Here is an 11,930-nt window from a genome sequence, read left to right as displayed (position 1 = left end):
TGCCACTGTATGTTTTATAACTCCAAAATATAAAACTAATTGAAAGAAAAATGAGGAGCTAGGATAACTTGTGTCTAGTTTTAATTTCACTTTTAACAAGGCATGCTCGTGTGATGTACTGGAGTAATGATGGATGCTATTCATATACTTTTACATATAACCCATAATTAATTATATTATCAACAAAAATCCTTAACCAAACAATATATTTAAAATATTATTTAAATCTTAAATACAGAACAAAAAACTCCTCAAACTCCTAATGAAATATAGTCACTAGCGTGCTTTCTTCATGACTGCATCTACGTGTTGGACCTAGATAGACTTTATGAGATGCTGAATCCCCAGATCTTGAAGATGGTCACCCATTCCACCCCTACTCCTCAGTGAGAAATCAGAACCAGAATCAAGTTTATTATCACTGACAAATGTCATAAAATTCATTGTTTTGCAGCACTAATAGAGCAAAATACATAAAAAACTATAATTTACCAGGAGAAATGCATAAAAGATATGATAAATAAGCAGCGTAAAAAGAAAGCAAAATAGCACAGTTGTGTTCATGGGTTTGGGCACTGTTCAGAAATCCGATGGTGGAACAGAAAAAGCTGTTCCTAAGCTGTTGAGTGTAAGGCTTCAGACTCCTGTAACTTCTCCCTGATGGTAGTAATGAGAAGAAAGCGACTCCTGGATAGTGAGGATCCTTAATGATGAATGCAGCCTTTTTGAGACATCGCATTTGAAGTTGTCCTTGATGGCAGGGAGACGAGAGCGCATGGTGGAGCTGGTTCAGTTTACTACCCTCTGCAACGTTTTCAGATCCTGTGCATTGGTGACTTCATAGGAGTTGGTGATAATCAGTACACTGGTATGTCTGTAGAAATTTGCTAGCATCTTTGATTACATACTAAATCACCTCAAAATCCTAAAGAAGTTTAGTCACTGCCGTGCCTTCATCATAATTGTGTCAATAGGTTGTGCTCAGGATAGGTTCACTAAGATGTTCAAATTCAAAATGCAAAGTAAATTTATTAACTAAGTACATATGTGTCAGCTACACTACCGTGAGATTCATTTTCTTGTGGACATTCACAATAATACAAAGAAATACAATAGAATCAATGAAAAACTGTACACAAGGTGCAGAAACAATCAATGTACAAAAGACAACAAAATGCAAATACAAAAAAAACAACAAAGTAATAATATATAAACAAACAATAAATATTGAGAACATGAGATGAATAGAGCCTGAAAGTGATTCCATAGATTATGGGAACAACTCAGTGTCCACTGCTGACCCCTCACTGAGGATTACAGCATGTTCTTCCAATTTCCTAGAGTCCACAACCAATTCCTTGGTCTTGGCAACATTGAGTGCAAGGTTGTTGTTGGAATTCCACTCAACCAGCCAATCTATTGTCTTCCTGTGCAGCTTCTCATTGCCTTCTATGAGTCTGCCAACAAGAAAAGTAGGAAGCCAATCAGAAAGAAGATATTTTGGGAAAGAGTAGAGCCAAGTAATTTTGCAAAACAGTCAGTTTCATAATTCCCATCGGTGATTGTTGAGCCCATGAAAAACAGTTTGTGTTCTGTTACTCATTGCAAAATTAAAAGATGTGGAAAACAGAAGTTTTAGATAATGAATTCTGCATATTTTTCCAGAATAATGTATCCTTTTTCCCAAAATATTATTTTTATCCAGTCTTTGTGCAATAGAGTCAGTTTCTCGTGAATAGCACCAATTGGTGTTGGGGTGGGGGTGTGGTGGTGCATGGTAGCGTAGTGGTTAACACAATGCTTTGCAGTACTAATGACCCAGATTCAATTCCCACCGCTGCCTGTCAAGGAGTTTGTACATTCTCCCTGTAACTGCGTGGGTTTCCTTCGTGTGCTCCAGTTTCATCCCACGGTCCAAAGACATACCCGTTGGTAGTTTAATTGGTTGTTGTAAATTAGCCTAGGATTAAATTGGGAGATTGCTTGGTGGCATGGATCAAAAAGCCGGAAGGACCTACTCCATGCTGTATCTCAATAGAAAAAAACAAATAAAAAATAAAATTGTTGCTTTGTTCATTAGCATTGCACTCAGTGGCCTCTTTGTTAGGTACACCCACTCATTAATCAGCCAATCATGTGGCAGAACTCAATGCATGAAAGCATGCACACTTGACCAAGAAGTTCATTTGTTGTCCAGACCAAATTTCAGAATGGGGAAGAGGTGTGATCTAAGTGACTTTGACAAGGGAATTACTGCTGGTGCCAGGCAGGGTGGTTTGAGTATCTCAGAAACTGCTGATCTCCTGGGATTGTCACAGAGAATAGTGCAAAAACAATAAAATCCAGTGACCAGCAGTTCTGTGGGCAAAAGCACTTTGTCAATGAGAGAGGTCAGAGGAGAATAAGATCATAAGACCATGACATATAGGAGAAAATTAGGCCAGTTGACCCATCAAGTTTGTGCCACCATCTCATCACGGTTGATCTATTTCTCCTCTCAGTCCCAGTCTCCTGCCTTTTCCCTTTATCCTTTCATGGCCTGACTAATCAAGAATCTATCAACCTCTGCCTTAAACATACCCAATGGCGTGACCTCCACAGCCCCTTGTGGCAATGAATTCCACAGATTCACCACTCTCTCGCTAAAGAAATTCCTCCCCATCAGCATTCTAAAAGGATGGCCCTCCGTCATGATGCACTATCCTCTGGTCTTAAACTCTCACTCCATTGGAAACAACCTCTCCACGTCCACTCCATTAAAGCCTTTCAAGATTCGATAGATTTCAATGAGGTCAACCCTCATTCTTTGTAACTGTTTTGTGGAGAGGCCCAGAACCATCAAATGATCCTTCTACACAAGCCTTTCAATCCCAGAGTCATTTTTATAAACCTCATTTGAATCTTCTCCAATGTCAGCACATCCTTTCTTTGATAAGCAGCCCAAAACTGCTCAAATACTGCAACTGAGACCTCACCAGTGCTTTATAAAGCCTCACATTACATCATTGCTTTTATATACTAGTCCTCTCCAGATGAATGCTAACATTGCATTTGCCTTCCTCACCACCAACTCAACCTACAATTTAACCTGTCTGAGGATTCCTGGGTCAATTTGCACCTCAGATTTTTGAATATTCTCTCCATTTAGAAAATTGTCTACCCTTATATTTCTACTAACTAAGTGCATGACCATACACTCCCGACACTCTATTCTACCTTTGCCCATTCTCCTAATCTGGTTAAGTCCTTCTGTAGCCTCTCTACTTCCTTAATACTATCTGTCCCTCCACCAATCCATCTGCAACCTTAACCACAAAGTCATCAATTCTGTCATCCCAGTCATTGACATATAACATTAATAAGAAGCAGTCGCAGCACAGACAACTGTGTAACACCAATAGTCACCAGCAGCTAACCAGAAAATGCTCCCACTATTCCCACTTTTTTCCTCCTGCTAATCAGCCAATGCTCTATCCATTACCTTTCCTGTGTCATCCGCAAACTTGGAGATGCTGCGTTTAATTCCCTCATCCAAGTCATTAATATATATTGTAAACAACTGGGGTCCCAGCACTGAGCCTTGCGGTACTCCACTAGTCACTGCCTGCCATTCTGAAAAGGTCCCGTTTATTCCCACTCTTTGCTTCCTGTCTGCTAACCAATTTTCTATCCACATCAATACCTTACCCCCAATACCATGTGCTTTAAGTTTGCACACTAATCTCCTGTGTGGGACCTTGTCAAAAGCCTTTTGAAAATCCAAATATACCACATCCACTGGTTCTCCCCTATCCACTCTACTAGTTACATCCTCAAAAAATTATATGAGATTCGTCAGACATGATTTTCCTTTCACAAATCCATGCTGACTTTGTCCGATCATTTCACCGCTTTCCAAATGTGCTGTTATCACATCTTTGATAACTGACTCCAGCAGTTTCCCCACCACCGACGTTAAGCTAACCGGTCTATAATTCCCCGGTTTCTCCCTCCCTCCTTTTTTAAAAAGTGGGGTTACATTAGCCACCCTCCAATCCTCAGGAACTAGTCCAGAATCTAACGAGTTTTGAAAAATTATCACTAATGCATCCACTATTTCTTGGGCTACTTCCTTAAGCACTCTGGGATGCAGACCATCTGGCCCTGGGGATTTATCTGCCTTTAATCCCTTCAATTTACCTAACACCACTTCCCTACTAACATGTATTTCGTTCAGTTCCTCCATCTCACTGGACCCTCTGTCCCCTACTATTTCTGGAAGATTATTATTATGATCAACTCTCTTCAGTGTTCCTTTACCTTGAGCTCTCTAATCAATTCCGGTTCATTGAGCAACACCCAATCCAGAATAAGTAATACCCTAGTGGGCTTTATCATGAGCTGCACTAACAAGCCATCTCCTGGAAATTGACGAGCTCAGCATAGGTGCATGAAACAGCATCAATGCATTCGTAGATGTAGCAGAGGAAGGGTTGAGGAGTATAACTGGGGAAGGCTTCAAATATAGACTGTTCTACATGGCTGAAGAAGAGGCAGGAGCACATGCCAGTGTCCATGGCTACCCCTCAGCTTTGGAGAAGTGGAAGGAGCCAAAGGAAAAATTGTTGAGGGTAAGGACCAGTTCTGCCAGACCGAGGAGGGTATTGGTGGAGGGGAATTGGTTGATTGGTCTGTCAAGAAAGAAGCAGAGAGCTTTGAAGCATTTCTATGGTGACAATGAGGCAGTCAGAGCCAGTGAATTGAAAGTTAATGAGAAGATCGAAGGCATGTGGGGTGTTGCGGATGTAAGTGACTGAAACAAGGGAGACAGAATGGAATCAAGATATGCGGACAAGAGTTCAGTGGAGCAAGGACAGATAGAGACAATGGGCCTACCAGAACAGTCCAGTTTGTGGATCTTGGGTAAGAGGTAGAAGTGAGCAGTGGAAGGTAAGGAAACTTTAAGTTTGTTTCCAGTAGTTGGGAGTTCGCTGGAGTGGATGAATATTGTCAGAGACAGTTTCCTGATAATGTGAAATAGAGTCCTTCCTGAGAGGCAGGAATCAGTAATAGTGTCAGACACAGTATTACTCATCCTCAGCACTATCTCTCCAATTTCCATCCCCCTGCCAAATTAGTTTAAACTCTCCTCTAACCAGACTGGCTCAAACAGACAGGAAGACTGAGAGCACCTTAAATAAACAACAGCTACAACAGTTCCTTCTGCAATTTGCATGTATTTCAAAGAACAATGTGATTTCATTTCAGAGAAATATTTTCTCTTTACTACTTCTGTGTTGACTTTCTTGAAGCAAGCAGAATAATTAATAGCTTAAAATGATGCGAGTTGTGGCATGGAAAGTGATGCTAGGGAAAGGTTTTATCAAACAGCATAGCAGAGGGGCCAAACAGTCTTCTTATATTCTTATGATAAACTGTGAAACTGTTAATGTTACTTGAAAAATATCATATGGCTCTGCTCACCAGTCTGAACATAATTAACAAAAAAAGAGATAACATTTCCCATTTTTAAAGGAAGAACAAATTCTGTTGTCCTATTTAAAACAAAAAAAGCCAAGAATGAATGCAATTAGCAAAATACTTTAAAGCCAATAGTTGTATATTTAGCCTAATAGATGGTTTTCTAGTTCCTGATTTCATTGCAGATTGAATCCACTTTCAGACACTTTGTGTCTAAATTTGTATTTAAAGAAGTTATGTTTCTTTGTTTTTTTTGCACATTTACCTAAGGTTTTGAACTCCACTTGCAGAAGTCTGTACTAGATCCTACCCTGACACAAGTCCATGAAAGAGCACTTCATCCTTCAGTCTTGGTTCATTTCTAACAGAGAACAAGTTTGATCCTATTATCAATAACCCATGAACACTACCTTGTTATTTCTTTTGCTTTGCACTAGAGAGTCATAGAGAAGTACAGAACAGAAACAGGCCCTTTGACCCAACTGGTCCATGCTGAAACAGTTTAAACTGCCTATTCCTATTGACCTTCCCTCCATATCGGTACTGTTCATTTACCTATCTAAACCTCTTAAACATTAAAAATGAGCTCACATGCACCACTTGTGCTGGCAGCTCGTTCCACACTCTCACCACCCTCTGAGCGAAGAAGTTTCCCCTCATGTTCCCCTTAAACTTTTCACTTTATCCCTTTAACCCATGACCTCTGTTTGTAGTCCCACCCAACCTCAGTGGAAAAAGCCTGCTTGCATTTACCTTATCTATGCCACTTATAATTTTGTATACTATTTAATCAACTTTGTAGTTTTTAGTTATTTTTACATCTTTGCATTGTACTGCTGCTGTAAAAACAGATATCATATCACATAAAGCAGTGATAATATATCTGATTCTGATTCAATATCAACCATCTACAAGGAGCACTGTCACAAGAAAGCAGCATCCATCATTAAGGACCAGCACCATCCAGGCCACATGCTCTTCTCACTGCTGCTATCGGGAAAGAGTTACAGGAGTTTTAGGTCCCACACCACCAGGTTCAGGAGCAGTTATTAGCCTTCAGCCATCAGGCTTCTGAACCGGAGTGACTAACTTCACTCACCTCAACAATGATTCCACAACCTATGAACTCCACTCAGTTCTAATCAACAAGCTCCAAAATCTGGGCCTCTGTACCTCCCCCTGCAACTGGATCCTTGGCTTCTTTACAAGGTGACCACAGTCAGTGTGGGTTGGAAGTAACATCTCCTCCTCACTGACGATTTACGCTGGTGAACTTCAAGGATGCGTGCTTAGCCCTCTACTTTACTCTCTCTACACCCACAACTGTGTGACTAAGTACAGCTGAAATACCATCTATTAATGTGCCAATGACACAACCAATCTTCTGGTATAAGATGGTGCTGCTGAGGGCGAGTGACAACTACAGGCAGTTTTCAAAGCAAGAAGTACAACTGAATACTTTATTAATAACGCTTTTTCTGAAAAAAAATATGGTAATTGATCACCACAAACAATGAAGGGGCAAGTGAAGGCCTCTGTGAAATGAGGGTTGAAGTGAGTGGTTGTGAGGCAGGTTCAGAGCGACATCAAGGCCTGTTTGAGGAGAAGTGGTTGGAGTGAAGTTGAGGCATAGTCAAGACGGAGTTGGGGAGTGCGGAGCAGAGGAGACTCAGGGCCTGTCCACCCAAACCGAGTGACAGGTTTGATCGATCTAAGCGCCAAGCTGAAAGATTGAGTACAGGCCCAAACGTGGCAGCAGGGTTCAGGCCTAGAGCATATCAATAGGTCTTAGAGTGAGGAATGACTTGATGTTGGACAATTTAAATGCCAGGCCAGGTGGATTGAAAAGACCGGGTGTCGGGATCAAAGGTAAAGGTTGGTCTCATTCTGATCACTGCTCCGTAGCATTTACTCCAGTCTTCGTTGTGCTCAGGCTGAGGCTGTGGGCCTGCTCTGGCTGCTCCAGGCTTTGTTTCCGAGGACTCACATTTGTTCCAAATGCTATTTGCTTACTTTTGTTGTCTGCACTATTTGTTTCTTTTTCTCTCTCTGCACGGAGGGTGGTTGTTGGTATTTTTAATGGGTTCTTTTGGGTTTCTTGTTTTGTGGTTGCCTGTAGGTAAACAAATCTCAAGGTTGTATAACATACACATGCTTTAATAATAAAGGTGCTTTGAACGTTATTGTTCGCAGAGTTTCAGATGGTGACGAGGAAGTGTACAGGAGAAAGATAGATCAGCTGGTTGAGTGGTGTCACAGCAACCTTACACTCAGTGACAGTAAGACTAAGGAATTAATTTTGGACTTCAGGAATGGGAAGTTGAGGGAATACACACCAGTCCTCATTGAGGGATCAGTAACGGAAAGGATAAGCTTCAAGTTCCTGAGTGCCAACATCTCTGGAGGTCTACTGTATCCTAGGCCCAGCATATTGATGCAATCACAAAGAAAGTGTGGCAGTGGCTATATTTCACAAGGAGTTCAAGAAGACTTGGTATGTCACCAAAGACTCCAATTTCTACAAGAATACCATGGAAAGCATTCTAACTGGTTGCTTGGCTGTCTGCTATGGAGGGGTCACTGCACAGGATTGGAGAGAAGCTGCAGAATGCTGTGAACACCGCCAGCTCCATCATGGGCACCAGTCTCCCCAGAGTAATTTTGTCTAGAAGTTGCAGGCACGGGACAGGTTCAATTTTATGAAGAGTTTGGATTCTGCTAACATTAGGTTTGTGAAGCAGATATTTGGAGCAGATATTGATCATCTACTGTTTGAGTTTGTGTGATTTGTAGTTTCTCTTCAGTCCCACAGTCCCACAGCTTTTTCAAAATGAGGCAAACTCACTATTTGTGAAACCCATTCACTCTGGTCCATTTTCACAAGAACACCATTTTGTTCTAACCTACCTAGTCCTTCATTGACTTGATTTTTTAATGTCTATGGGCTTGCAAGGTGTAATACTAATGCAAACACAAGAGATTCTGCAGATGCTGGAAATCTAGAGGAACAGACACAAAATGCTGGAAGAACTCGGGAGCATATATGGAGAGGAATAAAGAGCTGATCTTTTGGTTGTGTCCCGTTTTGCCAGGAGTGCTGCCCCTCGACATATTGTTGAAAAGATAATAACAATATGTCAAGGGGCAATTTGGCCGAACGCCATACTCCAGACCCTCCCCCATTAAAAATGGTCTGCTGGCATAACATTCAACGATGGTGAATAGCTGTACTTGCTATCCTTCATGCACTTCACTTGTCCAAATGTCAGTAAATCCTCAGCAGAGCTGCTGTTCAGTTTGATGCTGCTCATCTACCGTGCCCTCTAGGGGTATCATTTTAAATTGAAGGGGACATTATTTTAAGGTGATTGGAGGAAAGCATAGGGGCAATGTCAGAGGTAGGTATTGTACACAGAGTGGCAGGTGCATAGCATTCCCTGCCAGATTGCAGTGGTAGAGGCATTAGGGGTATTTAAGAAACGTTAGACAGGCACATAGATGGTAAAAAAAGTGGAGGGCCATGTGGAAGGGGAAGTTTAGATTGATCTGAGAGTAGGTGAAAAGATCAGCACAGCATTGTAAGCCAAAGGGCGTGCACTGTGCAATAATGTTCTATTTTCTTCAGTGGTATCTGGGTGAGTCTGCAGGTAAATGTCTTGACTCATTACTGAAGTGTCTGCGGTAGAATCAATTTGCATGCCCCTCCTTTACTCGAAAGTCCGTTCATGCTTGCCACTGACGCAGCTTGATACATTAGAAACCCATCTGGTCTTTGTCTAAATGAATTGCCCAACGCTGAAGCCTTCGATGCACTTGGGTTGCAGATCGTGTTGCATTTGATTCTCTTCCTTGCCTTAGTGTGGGTGTACAGGATATTTGAAATTTGAACTTATAATCCAGTACAGCACCATGCTTCCAGAGATTGTAACTTTAGAACTGTCGAGTTTTCTGGTTGTCTAAAAGTCAAAGTTCAGAGTAAATTTATTACCAAAGTACACTGAGATTTATTTTCTTGCAGGCATTCATAACAGAACAAAGAAATACAATAGAATCAATGAAAATCTACACACAACCAAAGGCTGACAAACAACCAAAGTGCAAATACAAAAAGGAAGCAAACTACTAAATAAATAAACAAACAAACAAATAAATAAATAAATAATATTGAGATCATGAGTTGTAGAGCCCTTGAAAGTGAGTCCATAGGTTGTGAAATCAGTTCAAAGTTGAGGTGAGTGAAGTTACCCACACTGGTTCAGGAACCTGATAGTTGAATGGTGATCTTGCTTATGTGGGACCTATGGCTTCTGTGCCTTTTGTCCAATGGTAGAAATGAGAAGAGAGTGTGGCCTGGATTCTGGGGGTCCTTGATGATGGATGCTGCTTTCTTGTAGCTGTGTTCAATGGTGGGGAGGCCTGTGTTAGATTGCATTGTGTCCATTTCATTTTGTAGGCTTTTCCATTCTTGTTTGGAACTTCTGTCTCACAGCTCCATTGATCGAGATCCAATCCTACTCACTAGTGCTATCTGCACAGCTTGAGTTCTCTCACAGAATCAGGATGAGGTTAATGAGCATGTGGGAAATAACAAGTTGTGTGGAAGTCAGTCGAGGGCAGTGACGTGGTTTCCTGATGCTGGTATGGAGTCTATTGCTCCCTTTGCCTCCCTCAATATTGCATGAGAACGCAGAATGTGAATGATGGCTTTTCCTTCAATAATCACTGATTGAACTGATCTGATTAGTTTGCTTCACTCTCAGACTTTGCCTTGGCTTTTTGGTTCTGGACTTCAGCCAAACCATTCATTTTTAGCACTATTTGAATGCTATTATTGGAAGTAATTTTCCTTGATGCAGTATGTGGTCTGCAAGATTAAACGTCAATTTTAATGTGCTCAGGAACTCGGACTAAATTTGTTCATTCACCAGACCTTCCAAGTAAGGCATGACTGAACAAGACACTGGAAATGCAGAACAAACTAAAATTCTTTAATTATAGTCATACTAAATATCTGCCTCCTTCAACCTTTGGCCATCATGCCTATGATAACGTTCTTATCAGGCTGTTGAATAGTTGAAGAGGCAGAGCAGAATAACGATGGTGCTAAACAGTGACTCCTTTCCTTGCATCTTTGGAAATAGTTCTATTCCCATCTTTAGTATCTCTGTTTTTCCATAAGACCATAAGACAAAGGAGCAGAAGTCGGCCATTCGGCCCATTGAGTCTGCTGTACCATTTTATCATGAGCTGAACCATTCCCCCATTTAGTCCCACTCCCCCGACTTCTCACCATAACCTTTGATGCCCTGGCTACTCAGATACCTATCAATCTCTGGCTTAAATACACCCAATGACTTGGCCTCCACTGCCACCCGTGGCAACAAATTCCATAGATTCACCACTCTCTGGCTAAAAAAATTTCTTCGCATCTCTGTTCTGAATGGGCGCCCTTCAATCCTTAAGCCATGCCCTCTCGTACTAGACTCCCCCACCATGGGAAACAACTTTGCCACACATCCACTCTGTCCATGCCTTTCAACATTCGAAATATTTCTATGTGGTCCCCCCTCATTCTTCTAAACTCCAAGGAGTACAGTCCTAGAGTGGTCAAACATTTCTCTCCAATCGTCTCTGGTTCATTAGACAATACCCAATCCAGTACAGCTGATCCCCTGGTGGGCTCAACAACAGGCGGTTCTAAAAAGCCATCTCGCAGACATTCTACAAATTCTCTCTCTTGTGATCCAGTGCTGACCTGATTTTCCCAATCCACTCGCATGTTAAACTCCTCCACAATTATCATAACACTGCCCTTCTGACAAGCCTTTTCTATTTCCTGTTGTAACTTGTAGTCTACATCACTGCAGCTGTTTGGAGGCCTGTATATAACTGCCATCAGGGTCCTTTTACCCCTTAGCTCAACCCATAAAGATTCTGCACCTTTCAATCCTATGTCACCTCTTTCTAATGACTTAATATCATTTCTTACCAAAAAAGCCACACCACCCCCTCTGCCAACCTGTCTATCCTTCCGATACACTGTGTATCCTTGGATGTTCAGTTCCCAGAGAAATGCATCCTTTAGCCACATCTCAGTGATGGCCACAATATTATACCTGCCGATCTGTAGCTGTACAACAAGATCATCCACCTTATTCCTTATGCTGCGTGCATTTAAGTATAACACCTTAAGACCAGTGTTTGGTACTTTTTGCTTTGTTTGCACTGCAACTCATCCCAATGGCTGCAAATTTGCCCCATCACCTGCCTGTCCTTCCTGACAACTTTACTGCTTACTATCTTAGATTTATTTCTGTTTTCCCCCTCCTCTGCTCTATCATTCTGGTTCTCATCCCCCTGCCAAATTAGTTTAAACCCTCCCTAACAGCTCCATTAAACTTTCCCTTTCAGGGTTCTTTGGAAAACCCTGACCTGGAGTTACATGCTGACTTCGGTTCTTTGTGGGAATA

The sequence above is a fragment of the Mobula birostris genome, chromosome 7, assembly GCF_030028105.1.
Source record: "Mobula birostris isolate sMobBir1 chromosome 7, sMobBir1.hap1, whole genome shotgun sequence".
Taxonomy (NCBI): Eukaryota; Metazoa; Chordata; class Chondrichthyes; order Myliobatiformes; family Myliobatidae; genus Mobula; species Mobula birostris.
Note: the sequence above shows the minus strand (reverse complement) of the source record.